Genomic DNA, 20,220 nt, shown 5'->3' on the forward strand with positions numbered 1-20,220 from the left:
GTTCAGGTCAAGCAGCACCTCTTGGCTTTTGGATGGATTTTCTGGGATCTGCACACCTATAAATGCCTTGCAGACCTTGGAGCACATACTGCTTTTCTAAACATGACCTGATTGTGTTCACCGTATTGTGATCTTCCTGAGAGCGGACCATCTCTGTGTCCCCAGCAAAGTGCCTGACACGTGATGATTCTTCAACTCGTGTTGGAATGAATAAATGATCTATTCCATTGCTTAGAAATTAAATTAAAACTAATGAATAAGAGAATGGAGGAATAAATGAAACTCTTCTGAGTTCTGTTCCCAGGGAATTCAGAATTTTAGCACTGTTCAGTGACCCATGAAAGAGAGGCAAGGAAATATGACCCCCTTGCCTGTTCTTGACAGATACCAGAAATTGGACAACTGACTCAGAGAGTCCCAGGAATATAAAGCCTTGAGAAAGGACAAGCCTACTACTCATGAAGAACTTGAAATAAAACTTATCATTAAACAAACACTGAGGGAGGGCTGCCTTCGGTAAGAAATAATGCCGTAAGAATGCATCAAGATTCAGAACAAATAAATCTAGATAAAGAAGAGATTGTATCTAAAGGAACATGTTTTCTTAGCTGAAAAGTTAGGAAGGATGATTCATAGTTCTGGGTTACAAAGTACAGTAGGTAAATCATGACATGGCGGCAAGAATACATAGCTTCTTATAATAGTGTGATTTTAGCTCCAGGGAAAGAAAGGGATTTCGCTCCACATGATAGCGTGTATGCCACATAGCCATTTGGTAGATAAGGTCAAAGAAAGTATGAATGTATATAACTCTTGGGGCGCCTGGGTGGCTCAGTGGGTTAAGCCTCTGCCTTTGGCTCAGGTCATGATCTCAGGGGCCTGGGATGGAGCCCTGCATCGAGCTCTCTGCTCAGCGGGAAGCCTGCTTCCCACACCCCCACCCCCACCTCTGTCTCTGCCTACTTGTGCTCACTCTCTGTCAAATAAATAAATAGAATCTTTAAAAAAAAAAAAATGTATAGAACTCTTTCCCAGTTGGCCATAGACCTATCAGTGACCATGAACAGCCAGAAGCTGTATCAAACAGCACCATTGTGTTGGTTTCCCCCAAAAGGCATTGTTACCTTGTGGATGTGCTAGATTGCACAAGGATGGTTGCAAGCTGACTTACACTAGTTCCCAGCTCAGCCCCACCCTGCTCCAAGAGGATTAAAGATGGAAAAGACCTGAAGGGCACAGAACTAAAGAACATTCAACACTCAACACTCAGCAATGTTTAAATAAGCATTGAAAAGAGGCCCAATTCAAGACCGTGGGCACTACTGGCAATGAGTTTAGAATCAAGACAGCCTTATAATTTTCATTACTAACCTATAGTGAACTGGCAAGAACTCTCCTGGTAGATAGTCTTGTTGAGTTTGGGGTTCTTAATGGACCTATTTTTAAAATGAATGAGCCTGTTGTCTTTCCTGTGCAAAGATCTCCCTGGACTGGGGTTGACCTCCGTGAAAGGTGCTAAGGCTCCTTGCTTTTGAGGAGTACAGCTAGGATATCAGAATAGGGCAGTCAGAACCTCAGAGTGGCTGTGTTTCCAGACCCCTGGACACACAATTTATTTCCCTAAACTAGTCTTTGGAGTGGCTCTCTTTGCCTGGTCTCTTGTGTTCCCTTTTCATCGAGGATCTTCTGAATATTTTCTACCCCAAATGGCATCAGTACACTGACAGTTCAGTAGGTGGCAGAGATCCCAAGCTGGTCATTTTATCTTCATGATTCTAGGCTTTCGCTGGTAGGATCATCCTAATTTACACCACTGCCACAAAGTGCTTGTGTTTGTCTATGGTAATGTGTGCCCTAAATAATGCAGGAAAATCCAGCAGGTGCCAGAGAGGATGCTGACTAGCTCTGCTCTTGGCTCCTTGTAACTGCTACCGACTGGCAGATAACTATGATTCCCACCTAATGACAGAAACATCAAGAAAGATCGGTCCTTAAATCTGCCTATTCCCCCGTATCTGACATGGTTTCTAGAACATATCTTAGAGCCAGACTGAGTTTGTACCCCCATTGTACTGCTACTTCATGACACAATTTAAGCTGCTCAACCTCTTTAGGCCTTTTCCTCACCCAACAAATAGAGAAGTCATAATACTTCTAGGATTCTACAGAGAATTAAATGACTTAATACATGGAAAGTGTGTATTAGGCACTATTATTTTTTATGCTCTTTGGGAATGTGTGAATTCTCCAATCTTCAATCTCAGGGTTACAAAGCATAGAATATACAGCTGATGGAAATATTACTGATACTACCTACCCAGCTTCTCATTTGTTAAGAGGAGAAAACTAAAATCCAGAGAAAAGGCAAGTCTTTCCCTGAAGTCAAATGGCTATTAGGGAGAGACTAAGAACTAGCTATCCACCGGTCCTAGGCAATGAAAGGAACAAATTTCCATGGACTAAATTGGCCATTTACTAAAAGAACTAGTCTTGCCTGCTTAGACTTTCTGAATGGCCATAACGTGGGGGACTTAATAGTTTAAGAATATAATGCCAAAATCCAAGCATTGTGAGCTCAGAAGGAGATAGATTTCAGGGGGCAATATTACAAATAGCAAGTGGTCAGAGGTCCGTACTTTGAGGGCCAGGGAACTTTGCTTTGGAGATAACTGATGGCTCAGTAGTGACCAAGGAAGCCTGCCTACGAGGAGCTAGAAGTGGATTTGCCAGCAAGAGCTTAAAAAAAGATGTGTGGTTCATGTGCATATACATTATGGTTCATGAGCATATACAGTGTGGTGGCCCAGTAGTGAAGATGGTTTCTCTAGCCAGCCAGTGACATGGGTGCCTTTATTTTATTGTCCTGTCTCACATATTGTCTACACAAAATCCCCCCAGCCCACCCCAAGATCATGACTATCCTTGTCAACCAAAGTAGGCATTCTGGCTCCTCTTTACTGCCTCTTCCTCCTTCCTCCATCTGTGGCTCCTTGATGATGCTCAGAATTCATGTAATCAAACCTGGACATACAGATCGAGATGGGTCACAGTGTACAACAGCCATGGCAGGAAGAGAAGCATTTAAAATCACCGCTAGAATAAAAGCAGTCCACAGCCCCAAGTGGTAAGTGGGGAAGAGCAACACTCCTTTTCTGAGCTGTCAGTGTTGCAGGTTGGATAGTCTCCTAGAGCCAGGGACATGGGCACCCCCAGGACCAGAGAGGAAGACCTCCCCAAATCTGTAGAGTACGTCATTCCTTTATTTTTACTACATCAAGACAGTCTCCTCATGGCCCTGAAGGTTGAGGATACCTCTTACCGTTTCTTTCTCAAGTTCTCAGGAAGTGGCAATTGCCAAATTTTGTCAGTTAATTTACTTAATTTATTCTTTATGCCTCACTGAGCCCCAGCCTGTTGGGAAGCAAATGGTGTTTTCTTCTGGAATTGAACCTGCTGACATTTTGAAATAGCCTAGGGCAGCCCTGGTGTTGATGACCAGGGTCCTCTCCCTCTGAGGTCAGGACAACCTCTAATTGGCCTGCCTCCCCCTTTCCTCCAACTCCAGCTTCTTGAAGCTGAAGATGAAGCTGGGTAAGGAAATGAGTAGCCTGAGAAAGCATAGCAGCGGGGTGTGAGTAAATTAAAGAATTGGGTGTTTTCCCTTGGGTTTTTAGGCAGAGGGGAACCTACCTACTATAAAAACTTAAATAAAAAGTACCAACGTGAATGAATGTAGGGGCAAGCCCAAGGGTGAGAATCATTTTTTGCTCTAAGTGGATTATCCACTGAGGGAATTTCCTTCCTTTAAAAAAAAGGGCGGGGGGGTTAGAAACTACTGCTTTCACCATTTTACCTTTGCCTGATATCGCACTCTTCTAACAGGGGACCATGGAGGCTCATCAAGGAGAATACTGTCATTGTGTTGGGTGGTTGAGGAAACTAACAATTTGATACTGGAGACTTTATTAGAAAAGGAAAGCAAACTGCTGCAGTTGATCTGGACCAGGCACTTGAATTTGAGGCACAGGGGACCCATAAGAATGAGGTTGCAGTGCAGGAGTAGACCACTGTGTTACTAATGAATGTGGTGGCCTTGGCTGCTCAGAGGAAGAGGGATCTAGCCATGGAGTTCCCTGCTTCGGGTACTACAAAACCCAATCTTCTGGGGCATTTTACCTGCTGACTGTGTCTTGAGGGATAGAGCTGTGAAATACCTCAGTAGCCCGCATTCTAGGTCCCTGTTTGTTGAAAGAAGTTAGCCAGCATCCTGACCCTACTCTGGTTCCTGATTACTTTGAATTAGGTGGCCTGGAAAGCCCCTGAGATTTCTGGGAGTCAAATGAAAGAGAAGCTTAGCAACAGAATCCCCAAGGAAAATACAGAAGTTAGTAGCTTCCAGGAGTAGTTTCTCGGTGTCTGGACTTAGTGTCTACCTGTGGCCAGTGCCATTAGAAATCATGCCCCTTGGTTTGGGGAAAGGCATGGAGGATAGTGTAGCTTTTACTTTCCCTCTGACGTTTGTCTGCCTGAGCGAGATGTTGCTTCTTTTACTGTTGTTGCTTTGAAACACAATTGTCTTTTATTTTGTTTTTGCCATGGAAACTAATAAATAAAGGAAAGCCTGATTTCCTAATGGCCTCCATCTTTAGATGCACTTCTCTGCCCAATTACCTGAGAGAGCAGACAGCTATTTGGAATAAGGGAAGGAGGGAGGAAAGGTGACTATTGGAAGCACTGGTCAATATAAGTCTGGAAAATGATGTGGTCTTATATCACTTTCTGACATTTGATGTGCTTTTGTTTGCAAAAGATAGTGCGTGCATTATCCTTTTTTTTTTTTAATTGAGTTAAATCCAAATTTTTTGTGCTTTGGCTATCCTTCATGTAGCTTTCTTTAGGGGAATTGTGCACAATTACTTTGACATGGTGTCACGCAGACTCATTCCAATGGAATCCAGTCAGACGGTCCTAAGACTTTTGCTCCAGCTGTGGACATGTGTTTTGATTTACATTGTTCTTGGATGGACCATGTGTATGCTTCGTTCCTGTGGAAGATGTCATTTGCAACAGAAGACTTGGAATAGCAGCATCTTGCTTGCAAATTTTTTTTTTAATTCCTGATTTATTCCAAAATTTTCATTTACCCTTTAAATAGGTACCACTTCAAGTAGTTAACCCAGTGTGATTCTCAACCCTGGGTTTATAACATCCTCACCTGGGTGGAACATTAATCCCTTCCACTTCATCCAGGAGATGAAGATTTCATTCTCAGAGACTCCCAGTATGTTTTAGGTGGGGACCTTGGGGTAGATAGATAGATAGAACGATTTAAAAAAAAAAAAAAAACTGATGATTTTGAGGCTCAGCTTTGGTTGAGAACCACTATGTTAAACAATGTAGTCTTTTATTTTCTTAAAGACTTTATTTACTTGAGAGAGAGAATGAGAGAGAGAGAAAGAACATGAGAGGGGGGAGGGTCAGAGGGAGAAGCAGACTCCCTGCTAAGCAGAGAGCCGGTTGCAGGACTTGATCCTAGGACTCCAAGATCATAACCTGAGCTGAAGGCTGTCGCTTAACCAGCTGAGCCACCCAGCATCCAAACTATGTAGTCTTTTAAAGCCATTTTGCTTTAATGACAAATAATAGATACACTAAGGACAAGATTAGAAGATGCTCACAGAAATAAATAATGCCCAGGCTCACTGGATTAAAGCCTCTGCCTTCAGCTCAGGACATGATCCCAGGGTCCTGAGATTGAGCCCCATGTCGAGCTCTCTGCCCGGTGAGGAGCGGGCTTCCTCCTCTCTCTCTCTGCCTGTCTCTCTGCCTACTTGTGATCTCTGTCTGTCAAATAAATAAATAAATAAAATCTTTTTTAAAATTCCATCATATTTTTGAGATCATACCATTGGGGCAAAGTCACCTCCAACTGCTAAAAAAAAAAAAAGGAAAAAGGAAAAGGAATAAAGGGGACCGCCATTTTACTGGCTAAATCCAGGCTCATGTGGAAAGCTGGTGTCCATTAGTCCACAAATAAGAAGTTGTTAATTATCTGGATGGTGGTTGGCTGGTTCCTGGTAAATACCACCTCAGTTAGAGATGGACCCAAGAAGAATGGGGCTGCTTGGCACATACAACAGATACACAAGCTGGTAACAGCCACTTATTCTGTTCTAGGTACTCTTCCCATGCTTTACAAACATCACCTCACAGCATCTCTACAACATAGGTAGTATTAGTCCCATCTTATAAATGTGAAACTAGGTACAGACATCTGCCCACCAGATTGGAAATCTGGTTGCCGGGATTGGGAATCAGATCTGTGTGGCCCTAAAGCCACGCTGCAACCACTACACCACCTGGTCTCATCCCTGAGATGAGAGGGGGCCATACTGGAACAGCAAAGACCACGGGGCTGACAGCGAGGCAAGTACTTCAGAGAAATCTGACTGACTATCACATAAGGATGTGTTCATACGACATGTTATCGCAAAAGGCCAAACATTCTTGTAATAGGGCAGTAATGACTGAAGAGCTTTGTTAAAAATATTACAATAAGCATGTACAGTGGAGTATTAACATCTGTTAAACCTAGGTGATTTTATTGACCTATTCTTCTGTATGTTTGAAATACTTCATTGCTAATCATTCTTGGGCAACGGTAGATAGAAGCAAGCTGATAAGCTCTTCTGCATTATGAATTAATCAGGTAGTTTTGCACAAATCGGACCAGATATTTGCTGATACGACCTCAACAAAGAGATGAGGTAGAGAAAGGAGTTTTGGCTAATTAACTACCAAGGAAAGAGAAATGTGAGAAAAAATTAAATCACCTGGTTCTCTGTGCACCTCCACAGGCTTCTTCCCGTGTGTCTCTTCCAGGTAACGGCTGAGAGCAATTAGCCAACAATGCATCTAGTAGAAAAGAGATCTTGTTAAGTTGTTTATTTTTTTAATTTTATTTATTTAACAGAGAGAAAGATCACAAGCAGGCAGAGAGAGAGAGAGGAGGAAGCAGGCTCCCCGCTGAGCAGAGAGCCCGATGTGGGGTTCGATCCCAGGACCCTGGGATCATGACCTGAGCTGAAGACAGGCTTAACCCACTGAGCCACCCAGGCGCCCCGAGATCTTGTTAAGTTTTGAGCTCCTTGCCAATTGTGAGTGTACTGTTTTCACAAATTGCATTAGTCCCCATGGACTGGAATCGCAGCGCTTTACATACTCAAAATTATGAGACCGGCTATGCCCAGTGGTTGTTCGGTCTTTGGAGTGAACCTCAAAGGCAATCCTTGTTTAGGAGAAGAGTCTTCCAGATTCCAGCAGCTTTTGTTCAATGCAGGGCATATCTTAACTTATGCTTCCTTCCAAGTTCAGTGTAACACAGTAGTCTGGGCTTTGATTTGACTCTCAGCCCATGAAAATCACAACTGAAGTTCAAATTCCTACCCCTGGACTTCAGAGCAGCGGGCACATCTCAGCCAATGTTGTTGCACATGCAGTGTAGATGAGGAATAGCCTTTTATCTCTCCACATGGACACATTCTCCTTTAAATCCCACTTAGGATTATGTAGTAGCTGGGGCTTCAGCAGTGGTTGTATCTTCCCATTTCCAAGTGGTTGGTGATTTCGCTGTGACACTCTTCATGGAGGGTAGATGCCAAACGTATTTTGTGCACCTTATCATCATCAATTATCTTGAGACCCAGAATTTTAGTATTTAATCTTTCACTAAATATACACTTTCATTTTAGTTAAAAATTTATTACTTCTTGTTACCTGAAGAATTTATTGCAAGGGCACCTGAGTGGCTCAGTCCATTAAGCATCTGCCTTCGGCTCAGGTCATGATCCCAGGGTCCTGGGATCAAGTCCCACATCAGGCTCCCTGCTCAGTGGGGAGTCTGCTTCTCTCTCTTCCTTTGCTCCTCCCCCTGCTCATGCTCTCTCTCTCTCACACACATACATACTCTTTATCTCAAATAAATAAAATCTTTAAAAAAGAATTTATTTCAAAATTAAAGTATTGCCAAATTAAAATAAATGGTTGTAGATTTATACTGTATAATTAATGATAAAATCACTGCATAAGGCCATTATGACTACTCCATAGATGTTCTCCAGTAGAATTGGGCAGCTGCTATTTCCCACACTTCATTTGTAAATACCTAACCCATGATTTCCATTTTCCTCTGACCCCAGTGAATGGTGGCCTGGCACAGTCATCCATCTCATAGACTTTGGTAAGTCCTGCGCACAGCTAGCTGCTACATTAAGTAGCCAGCAGGAATGGCAGCAGCATCAAATGGGTGTCCCACCTTCACTGGAGACCAGAAGGAATTAAATCCCCTCTATCTGAGCTCTTGAATAAGACATATTACTTATATTGTGTAGAAGCCTGATTCCACTTGCATGAAATTCTGCAACAGATAAAACTAACCTATGGTGGAAAGAAATCCGAGCATGAGTTGCCTTTGGGGAGTGAGGGCAGTGGTGGCTGAGAAAGGGTAGGAGGGAACTTTCTCGAGTGATGGTCATGAACTATAGTTTGATAAGTCTGGATTAAATGGCTATAGGTATTTGTCAATTCTCAGTGAATGCACACTTAAGATTTGTGCATTTCATTGTATATAAATTATATGTCAAAACAATAATATGCACAAAGAAGTATTTGGGGGTAATAGGATAGAAGTTGGCATCTGCAACATTCAAAATAAGGAAGATTGATGGATGGAGAGAATAGATATATATGTGAAAAAATAAGCATAATAAAATGTTAATGGAAGAATTAGGTGGTGGATATACGGTGGTCACTATGAAATTATTTCAACTTCTTATTTGTTTGAAAATGTTCAGGGGCGCCTGGGTGGCTCAGTCGGTGAAGTGTCTGCCTTCAGCTCAGGTTGTGATCTCATGGTCCTGGGATCGAGCCCCACATTAGGCTCCTTGCTCAGCAGGGAGTCTACTTCTCCCTTTTACCCCAACCCACCCACTCTTATGTTCTCTCTCACACTCTATCTCTCTCTCAAATAAATAAATTTTTTAAAATGTTCATAAAATGTTGGGAGATTAAGTAGCTTTCATTTGCAGGACAGAAAGGACTCCCCATTGTCTGTTCAGCTGCATCTGTACACACAGATAACAACTCTCATTGGTATATTTTATATACACACACACATGCACACACACACACACACACACACACACACACACACACACATCATATGTAAAGGAGACATACAAAAAAGTTAGCCGCAGTTACCTTTGGATGGCAAACCACAGATCTTTTTATGTATTGTCTTATTTTGTTTGCCTATGTTTTTAAATTTTCTAAAATTGAGCACTTGTTTCTTGTGCCATATTGTAAATTTTCAAAAAATTTTTTAATGCTTTTTAATAAAAACAAACATTTTTTTTCCCACTTGGGTAGAAATACTTTATGTTGATCTTTTGTTTAACCTCTGCCTCTTGAATTACTTTTCTGTTGAGCATACTTGGATAATTTTTCAAATTGTGGTAAGAGGCACATAACAGACAGTTGACCATATCACCATTTTTAAGCGTACAGCTCAGTGGCATTAAGTACATTGAGGGTGCTCTGCCACATCACCACCATCTATCTCCATCAATCTCCATCCATCTCGACCCATCGCCCTCCATCTCCAGGACTCTTTCTGTTATGTAAAACTGAAACACTGTGCCGATTAGATAGCTGTCCATTTTTCCCTCCCCATCCCTAGCCCTTTGCAACCACCATCCTACTTTCTGTCTCTATGAGTTTGACTACCCTCGGTACCTCCTATGTGTGGAATCCTACAGTATTTGTCCTTTTGTGACTTGCTTACTTCACTTACCTTATTTCCTGAAGGTTCATCCATGTTGGAGCATGTGTCAGGATTTCTTTCCTTTTTTAAGGCTGAGTTATATTCTATTGTATAAGCATTTGTTATATTTTGTTTATCAGTTCATCTCTCCATGGACATGTTGCTTTCACCTTTTGACTCTTGTGAATAATGTTGCTATGAACGTGGGTGTACAGATAGTTCTTTGATTCTCTGCTTTGAGTTCTTTGGGGTATATACCCAGAAGTGAAAATGCTAGATCATATGGTAATTCTATTTTGAATTTTTTTAAATAGATCTTTTTAAGATTTTATTTATTTATTTGACAGAGAAAGAGAGAGAGTACAAGTAGGCAGAACAGCAGGCAGAGGGAGAGGGAGAAGCAGACTCCCTGCTGAGCAGGGAGCCCGATGTGGGGCTTGATCCCAGGACCCTGGGATCATGACCCGAGCCGAAGGCAGCCACTTAACCAACTGAGCCACCCAGGCGCCCCCTATTTTGAATTTTTTGAGAAACTGCAATAGTGTTTTCATTGGTTGTAGCACCACTTTGCATTTCCACTAACAGTGCAGAGTTGCAATGTTTCCATATCCTTGCCAACGCTTGTCATCTTTTTTTTTTTTTAATAGTAGCATCCTAATGGATATGAAGTGTTATCTCATTGTAGTTTTGATTGGCATTTCCCTGATGATCAAAGATGCTGAGCATCTTCTCATGTGCTTTTTGGGCATTTGTATATCTTCCTTAGAGAAATCTCTTCTTTCCAGCCCTCTGCCTATTTTTAATTGTGTTGTTTGTCTGTTTTTGAGTTGTAGGCATTCTTTGTATATTCTCCATCTTAACCCCTTATCAGTTATATAACTTGCAAATATTTTATCCCATTCTTTGTGTTGCCTTCTTACTCTGTTGATTGTGTTCTTTGATGTAGTCCCACTTATTTTTCCTTATGTTGTCTCTGACTTTAGTGTCACATTCAAGAAATCATTGCCAAATTCAATGTCTTAAAAGCTTTCCCCCTGTGTTTTAAGAGTTTTATTACTGCTATTTTTACCATATAATGAATTATTTGCTTCAGGGGTACAGGTCTGAGAATCATCAGACTTACACAACTCACAGCAGCACCATAGCAATACCCTCCCCCAAAGTTAATAACCCAGCTATCCTATCCCTCCCCCAACACCCACAGCAACCCTCAGTTTGTTTCCTGAGATTAAGCATCTCTTATGATTTGTCTCTCTCCACGGTCCTATCTTGTTTCATTTTTTCCCTCCCTACCCACCATGACCCCCTGCCCTACGTCTCAAATTCCTCATATCAGAAATTATATGATAATTGTCTTTTTCTGATTGACTTATTTCATTTAGCATAATACCTTTTAGTTCCATCCATGTCATTGCAAATGGCAAGGTTTCAGGTTTTTGGTGGCTGCATAGTATTCCATTATATCTTCTTTATCCATTCATCTGTTGATGGACTTCTAGGTTCTTTTCATAGTTTGGCTATTGTGGACATTGCTGCTATAAACATTCGGGTGTACGTGCCACTTCGATCACTACAGATACAGATACTGTTTCAATCTCCTTACTGGTTATGGGTCTGTTCAGGTTTTCTGTTTCTTCCTGGTTCAGTTTTGGTAGTTTATATGTCTCCAGGAATGCATCCATTTCTTCCAGATTGTCAGATTTGCTGCTGTATAGTTGCTCATAATATGTTCTTACAATTGTTTGCATTTCTTTGGTGTTGGTTATGATGTCTCCTCTTTCATTCATGATTTTATTAATTTGGGTCCTTTCTCTTTCCTTTTTGATAAGTCTGGCCAGGGGTTTATCAGTCTTATTAATTCTTTCAAAGAAGCAACCCCTAGTTTTGTTGATTTGTTCTACTAGCTTTTTTGGTTTCTATTTCATTGATGTATGCTGTGGTCTTTATTATTTCTCTTCTCCTGCTGGGTTTAAGCTTTCTTTGCTGTTCTTTCTCTAGCTCCTTTAGGTGTAGGGTTAAATTGTGTATTTGAGACCTTTCTTGTTTCTTGAGAAAGGCTTGTATTTCTATATACTTTCCTCTCAGGATGACTTTGCTGTGTCCCACAGATTTTGAACAGTTGTGTTTTCATTTTCATTTGTTTCCATGAATTTTTTCAATTCTTCTTTAATTTCCTGGTTTACCCATCCATTCTTTATTAGGATGCTGTTTAGCCTCCATGTATTTGAGTTCTTTCCAACTATCCTCTTGTGGTTGAATTCTAGTTTCAAAGCATTATGGTCCGAAAATGCAGGAATGAGCCCAATCTTTTGGTACCAGTTGAGACCTGATTTGTGACCCAAGAAGTGATCTATTCTAGACAATGTTCCATGTGCACTAGAGAAGAAGGTGTATTCTGTTGCTTTGGGATGAAATGTTCTGAATATATCTGTGATGTCCATCTGGTCCAGTGTGTCATTTAAAGCCTTTATTTCCTTGTTGATCTTTGCTTAGATGATCTGTCCATTTCAGTGAGGTAGGTGTTAAAGTCCCCTACTATTATTATATTATTGTTGATGTGTTTTTTTAATTTTGTTATTAATTGGTTTATATAATTGGCTCATCCTCCCATTGTTAGGGGCATAGATATTTAAAATTGTTAGACCTTCATGTAGGACAGACCCTTTAAGTATGATGTACTGTCCTCCTTCATCTTTTATTATAGTCTTTGACTTAAAATCTAATTTATCTGATATAAGGATTGCCACGCCAGCTTTCTTTTGATGTCCATTAGCATGGTAAACTGTTTTCCAGCCCCCCACTTTAAATCTGGAAATGTCTATTTTTATTGATTTTGATGGGAGTTCTCTGTGCCTCCTTAATTTTGAAGCTTGTTCCCTTTGCCAAATAGGTAATTCTCTGCTATGATTTGCTCCAATATACCTTCTGCCCCCCTCTCTCTCTTCTTCTTCTGGGATCCCAATTATACTAATATTGTTTCATAATACCCCATTTCAATAATACCCTATTCTTAGGGTATCACTTATCTTTCAAATTCTCCCCTTTGTAGTCCAGTAGTTGTTTGCCTCTTTTTTTCTCAGCTTCTTTATTCTCCATCATTTGGTCTTGTATATCACTAATTCTCTCTTCTGCTTCATTTATCCTAGCAGTAAGAGCCTCCATTTTTTATTGCATCTCATCACTAGCTTTTTTTTATTTTAACTTCATTAGATTTTAGTTCATTTATTTCTCCAGAAAGGGATTCTCGAGTATTTTCCATGCTTTTTACGAGCCCATCTAGCACCTTGATAATCATCATTCTGAACTCTAGTTCTGACATCTTACTAATGTCCATATTGATTAGGTGTCTAGCCATCAGTACTGTCTGTTATTTTTTGTTTTTTGGTTTATTTTGAGGTAAGTTTATGCACCTTGTCATTTTATCCAGATAAGAATAAATGATGAGAGAACAAAATACTAAAAGGATAAAATACTAAAAGGATAGCAACGACCGCAGAAAAATAGACACTAACCAAATTGGAAGAGACTGGAAACTGGAGGGAAACCAAAGGGGGAGAAAAGGGAAAAGTACATATATATATATATATAAAATATATTACATATAAAGACATATATAGATATATATAATATATAATAAGTATAAGTATATACTTATATATAATATATAATAAGTATATATTATATATATCTATATATGTCCATATATGTAATATATTTTATATATTATATACACGTGTGTGTGTGTATGTGTGTGTGTGTGTGTGTGTGTATATATATATATATATATATATATTTATTCCTATCCTCCAAAGCAGTATGTGTGTGTATATATATATAAATAATGTATATTTTAGACTGGTGAATGGAACAGAGCCACACTCTTGATTTTAGGTATATTTTGGTCTGTTAGAAGAAACTGTGTCCCAAAATTTTAAAGAAAGAAAAATTTACATATATACAAAAATAAGGGTAAACACAATAAAGGGATGGAATATGGCTGTAATGATGAAAATTTAAAAAGATTCTAAAAGAGGAATTGATAAGATAAGAAGTTGACTGAAAAAAGAGGAAAAAATGTGATCAGGCTGAAACTAGAATAAAGCCATGTGCTAGATTTAGGGTATATTTTGATTTGTTAGAAGAAACTAATCCCAAAATCTTAAAGAAAAAAACCTGTATACATATAAAAAATAAGCTTAAATATAATGAAGGGATGGAATAGGAATATATCGATGAAAATTTTAAAAGATTTTTTAAAAAGGTATTGACAAGGTAAAATAGTTTAAAAACATTAAAATAGGAAAGAGGATAAATGTTTAAAAATAGAATAAGAAAAAAATTAAAAATTTTACTTTGAAAGACTAAAGAATCATGGGGGGAAAAGCCATGAATTCTATGTGCTGTATTCCCATAGCTCTGAAGTTTAGCAGTTCTCATTGATAGGCGAACTTGGTCTTGGCTGAATGTTCTTGCTGATCTTCTGGGGGAGGGACCTGTTGCAGGGATTCTCAAGTGTCTTTGCCCGAGGCGAAATTGCACTGCTCTTGCCAAGGGCCAGGCTAAGCAATCTGCCTGGGTTCATTCTCAGTAGCTTTTGTTCTCTGAACACTTTCTGTACTGCTTTGGAGGACAAGAATGAAAATGGCGGCCTCCCAATCTCTGGCCCTATAGAAGCAGAGAGCTCAGAACCCCACTCCTTAGTGTGCCATCAGAGAAAAGCAGTTGATCCCTCCCATCTCCTTGGTCTCTGGCTGCTCCCCATGCTCACCCAGCCTGTGACCGAGAGTTTTTATCTCTGTCACATGGCCCCGTTTAGAGTCTCCAAACCCAGCAGATTCTGCTGCACACTCCTGCCCTGCTCCTAAAGGAGGAGGAAGGAGTGTCTCTCCCTGGATCTGCCACATGTGAGGTCCCTACTGAGGTCCCACAGTGACCTGGCTGAGCCTCGGATCATGGTTTAAGGTAACCCTGAGCTGAGAGCCCCCACCTTGGCTCGATCTCTGTAGCCGGCTTCCCACTCTGTTACCTGGGAGGTCTGCCGCAGTCAGGCATCCCCAGTCTTTCTTTGACCCCAAGGAACCTGAAACCATACTGTCCCCACGAGGATTCCACCCCCTGCTCAGCCTCTGGACTGATGCCCCTCAGTGAAGCAGACTTCTAAAAGTTCCGATTTTGTGCTCCACCTCTCTCTCACTTGCCAGGAACCAGCCCCTACCTCCACGGTCTCTCTTCCCATATATCACCTTGGATTCACTTTTCTGCAAGTCCTACCTTCCAGAAAGTGGTCAATTTTCTGTTCCTAGAATTGCTACTCTTCTTCTCTTCCATCTCCTGTTGAGTTTGTAGGTGTTCAGAATGGTTTGATAACTATCTAGCTGAACTCCTGTGACCCAGTGATATTCAGGACTCCTACTCCTCCGCCATCTTGCTCCTTCCCCCTTGTTCTAAGAGTTTTAAAGTTTTGCTCTTATATTTAGGTATTTAGGTATTTAGGTCTCTGACTCATTTTCAGGGTATTTTTTTTTTAATAGATGATACAAGAAAAGGTTCAGTTTCATTCTTTTGCATGTGGATATCCAGTTTTCTCAGTACCATTTATTGAAAAGAATGCTGAGTGAAATAAGTTAAGCAGAGAGAGTCAATTATCATATGGTTTCACTGATTGGTGAAGCATAACAAATAGCATGGAGGACATGGGGAGATAGAGAGGAGAAGGGAGTTGGGGGAAATTGGAAGGAGAGGTGAACCATGAAAGACTATGGACTCTGAAAAACAATCTGAGTGGTTTGAAGGGGCGGGGGGTGGGAGGTCGAGGTACCAGGTGGTGGGTATTATAGAGGGCATGGATTGCATGGGGCACTGGGTGTGGTGCAAAAATAATGAATACTGTTATGCTGAAAATAAATAAAAAATAAATTAAAAAAAAAAAGAATGCCCTTTCCCCAGTGAATGGTCTGAAAACCCTTGCCAAAAATCATTTGATATTCTGTGTGTTTCTGAACTCTATTCCATTGACTATATGTCTGTCTTTATGCCCACCCCACACTATCTTGTTTACTGTAGCTTTGTAATCAGTTTTGAAATTAAGACATGTGAAATTTCCAGCCTGGTTCTTCTTTTTCCAGATTGTTTGCCTCTTTGGGGTTCCTTAAGATTTTATATGAATTTTGTGGATTTTTCTATTTCTGGAAAATACATCATTGGAATGTAGAGAGGGATTCAATGGAACATTGAACATGTAGATCACTTTGGGTGGTATTAACAACATTATGTCTTCTAATTCATAAACACTGGATGTCTTTCCACTTACCAGTGCCCTCTTTAATTTCTTTAAGCAATATTTTGTAGTTTTCAGTGTATGTCTTTTGCCTCCATATTTAAGTTTATTACTAAGTATTTTATTATTTTTCATGCCACTGTGAGTGGAAGTATTAATTTCCTTTGAAATGTTCATTGTCAGTATATAGAAATGCAGCTGATTTTTGTGTGTTGATTTTGTATCCTACAACTTTGCTGAATTTGTTTATTAGTTCCAACAGTTGTGTGTCTAATATTTAGGGTTTCTCCATAATCATGTCATCTGCAAACAAAAATGGTTTTATTTCTTCCTTCCCAATTCAGATGCCTTTTATTTCTTTTTCTTGTCTAATGGCTCTGGCCAGGACTTTTAATATTGTGTTGATCAGCAGTGGCAATAGTCATCATTCTTGTCTTATTGCTGACCTTAGAGAAAAACCTTTCAGTCTTTCACCATCAAGGATGATATTAGCTGTGGAATTTTCATACATGCCTCTTATTATGTCGAGGTCATTTCCTTCTAGTTCTACTTTGTCCAGAGCTTTTTCTTTGTCATGAAAGGGTATTTTTTAAAAATTTAAAAAAAAAAAAGGCTTTTTCTGTATTATTTGTGAAGATCATGTGGGTTTAATCCCTTCCTTTTGTTAATGTAGTGGATTATGCTGATTGTTTTTCATATATTGAACCACCCTTGCACTTCAGAAATAAATCCTATAGTTTGGGAATTTAGGATATCATAGTTTAAAATTCTATAATATGCTGTTGGGTTCTGTTTACTGGTATTCTGTTGAAAAATTTTGGATGAATAATTGATATTGGTTTATGGTTTTCTTTTCTTGTGGGTTATCTAGCTTTGTTATCAGAATAATGCTGGTCTCATAGATTTAACTTGAAAATGTTTCCTCTTTTTCCATTTTTTTGGAAGAGTTTGAGGAAGATTAATGTTAATGCTCCTTTCAGTGTTTGGGAGAATCAACCAATGAAGCCACCTGGCCCTGGACTTTTCTTTGTTGTAAGTTTTTTGGTTATTAATCAGTCTCTTTTTTGGAGTTATGGTTCTCTTCAGATTTTCTGTTCTTAATGATTCAATCTTGATAGGTTCTGTGCTTCAGGAATTTGCCTATGAAATACAAATTTTAAAGAGGTGAGAAATTTTGCTTTCATTCAGCTCCCCACTTCACAGGTAAGCAAGTATATTTAGAATCCAGAATGCTCACCATTACACTGTGGAACCGCCTAACCAAGTATATTCATTTGTTGGGTAGCCTTCCCGTATTTTATAAACTGAAGATATACCCATTTTCCCTCTTCTATAATAAAAGTTTTTCTGTTTTTGTTTGTTTGGGTGTTTTTTTGTTTTGTTTTGTTTCTCAAGAACGTATTATCATGGTCTCTCCATTGTGAGCTTCCACTGTGTGAATAAATTGTGCTTTATTGTTGAATGAAATGTCTCTGGATTTAGAATTTTTTAAAAATATTTATTTGTTAATTTATTTATTTGAGAGAGAGAGTGTGTGTGCACCAGGTGGGGGGTGGGCAGAGGTAGGAGGGGAAAGGGAATCTTAAACAGACTCCCCACTGAGCAAGGAGCCTGATGCAGGCCTTGATTCTGTGACCCTGAGATCATGACCTAAGCTGAAACCAAAAGTTGTATGCTTAACCAACTGAACCACCCAAGGACCCCTGTATTTAGAATTTTTAAAAGACAGAACTGATACCTTAGCATTTTAAAGATATATCATTGTTTCCTGGCATGCATCATTGCTGATAAAAAAAAAAAATCAAGAATCCTGAGCCAGGTGCTTTGCATACATTGTTTTTTTCAGTCATTGTACAAACCCCATTTAATAAATATGGGGACCAAGGTTTAGAAAGTTCAACAGGTTTGTTCACGATCACACAGCCAATAATCCTGATTGCTCATTACTTCTCAGGCAATCTCTTTTATTTTCTGGTTGTTTTCATTGTCTTTAACATTTTTCATTTTCTTCACAAATTGTTTTGGCATACATTTATTTTTATTTGGCCTGATTGAGACTTTTGTGTACATTTTCTGAGAACTGAAAACTTATGTCTTTCTTCAATTTTGGAAATTTCTAATCTATTATCTTTTTTTAAATTATCACTTTATCCCCATTTTCTTTCTTCTCGATTCCTACCTTCTGGAGTTCTTATTAAATAAAGACTGATATGTTGTAAAAATTAAAAAAACACTGTTCATATTGGATTCCTAGCGAATGGAATAACCTTTAGAATTGTTCATCATGGCAGCCTGATTTTATATCTGTAGGATTTTCTCAATTTAGCTTTCATATTTCCTATCTGTTCCTTTGTATTTGCCATTTGTTCTCTGTGATATAATCTGTGTAGTTTCCTCAGCTCTGTCTTTCAATTCACTAATTTTCTGAGCAGCTCTAATATCCTTCTAATATCTTCATTTTATTGACTGAATTTTCTTTTGGTTCTTTTGCAAATCTGTCTTGTCTTTTGTCGTACTGCCCTCTGCTTTCACTATGGATCTTAATTTTTCCTTTCTTCCATTCTTAAAATGCTTTAGTTATTTGAAACACACTTATTTTGTTGTCCCTTCTAGATCGTTCTATCAAATCCAACACCTGAGGTGCTAATTCTTTTGTTTATGAAACCTGATGACTCTCTGTAATGGTATTTACTCACATAGTTCATCATTTTTCCTCTTTTGATGTTGTGAGCTTACTTTCAGGAAAAGACCCATGTCTGTTTTAGTTTCTGCTTCTGGGGCTTTCAATGGTTCTATACCAGTTTTATGCTAATTCCTTGGGTAGGATTTTCATCCAACACAAGAGGTATAAATTCAAATACCACACCTGTGTTTTCTATAGACTGGGAGTGTTTATATTTCAAGTATAACTTTTTTCTTCAGCTCTGATGTTGGCACATGGCAAGCTTCCTTGATCTGTTTTTGTATTTTTATACAGTAGCTTAAACTCTTGAAAATTTTTGTGAAAACAGTCATCCTTTAACTGCTATGGTAGATGTTTTTCAAAAAGTAAATAATCACCTTCTAAATGATCCAACAAGTAGGGTGTTATTTTAAATTTAATTTGGTATTGCCATTTACCTAAGAGGGAAAGTGAATGGCCTATCTTCCTGAACCGGCTGTACCCACACCACCCACCCTCAAACAGCAAGTTCAGCAAAAGGTTGAATGTTCCAGTGACTCTCACCTGTCATTAAAACTCACTGCAAGAAAAACAAGCTAAGGTTTGGGATTTGCATATGAATTCAGAGGTAGTTTGGGAGTTTGAGATTTTCTAACTGTGGGTCCCCTAGGCCTTCTTTTTGGTGGGATTGACAGCTTCTTGTGAAAAGCCAAGATGCCTCTGTTTTGGGTGTGGCTCCCAAATTTGCGTCTGTAAGTAGCGTGACTCATTTGTTGGGCTCACTTAATATAAAGTGGTGGGAAGTTGTGGGAAGTGAGCTACTTACCAGGAGAAAAATATAGTACTTTGGGGGTTTCTAATGGCTTTCCTGAGACAAGGTGTCTGCTGAGCTGAACCAGCATTAGCACTTTGCATGGGTGTGTTCTGTGTCTGACAGAAGACCTGGAGCTCATATCATCTGGTGATTTCCATGAGGAAGGACGCCCACACTGACTGAACACCATGTGTGGGATCCTGAGCCAGATGCTCTGCATGCATTATTGTTTATTTAATGTTTATAGAAACCTCATAAATAAGGGGACAAAGGTGTAGAAAAATTGACAGACTTGTTCATATTCACAAAGATAGCAAGTAGGTAATGGAGCTGGGATTTTAAATTTCATTCTCCTTCTGAATCCACTGGGCCTGGAAGGATGTACAGTAAACTCATAAATTCACTTCACTGCTGGGAAAATATGTGAAGGGCTTAAATTAGCAACTGTGCCTCATTAAGAAAAATTAAAGAGAAATTATATGTGGTAAAGGGAATTTTTTTTTTAGCCAATATTATTTTATCACTTTGTCTATACTTCTAAGTCTGATGCTCTGTCTTCCTGATGAGACTGGACCCAGCATGATTTTTTTTTTTTTTTTTACATTATTGAAGTCTTTATTCTCTTGCTTAGAGTTGAGGTTATAGCA

This window comes from Mustela erminea, chromosome 9 (assembly GCF_009829155.1).
Source record: "Mustela erminea isolate mMusErm1 chromosome 9, mMusErm1.Pri, whole genome shotgun sequence".
Classification (NCBI taxonomy): domain Eukaryota; kingdom Metazoa; phylum Chordata; class Mammalia; order Carnivora; family Mustelidae; genus Mustela; species Mustela erminea.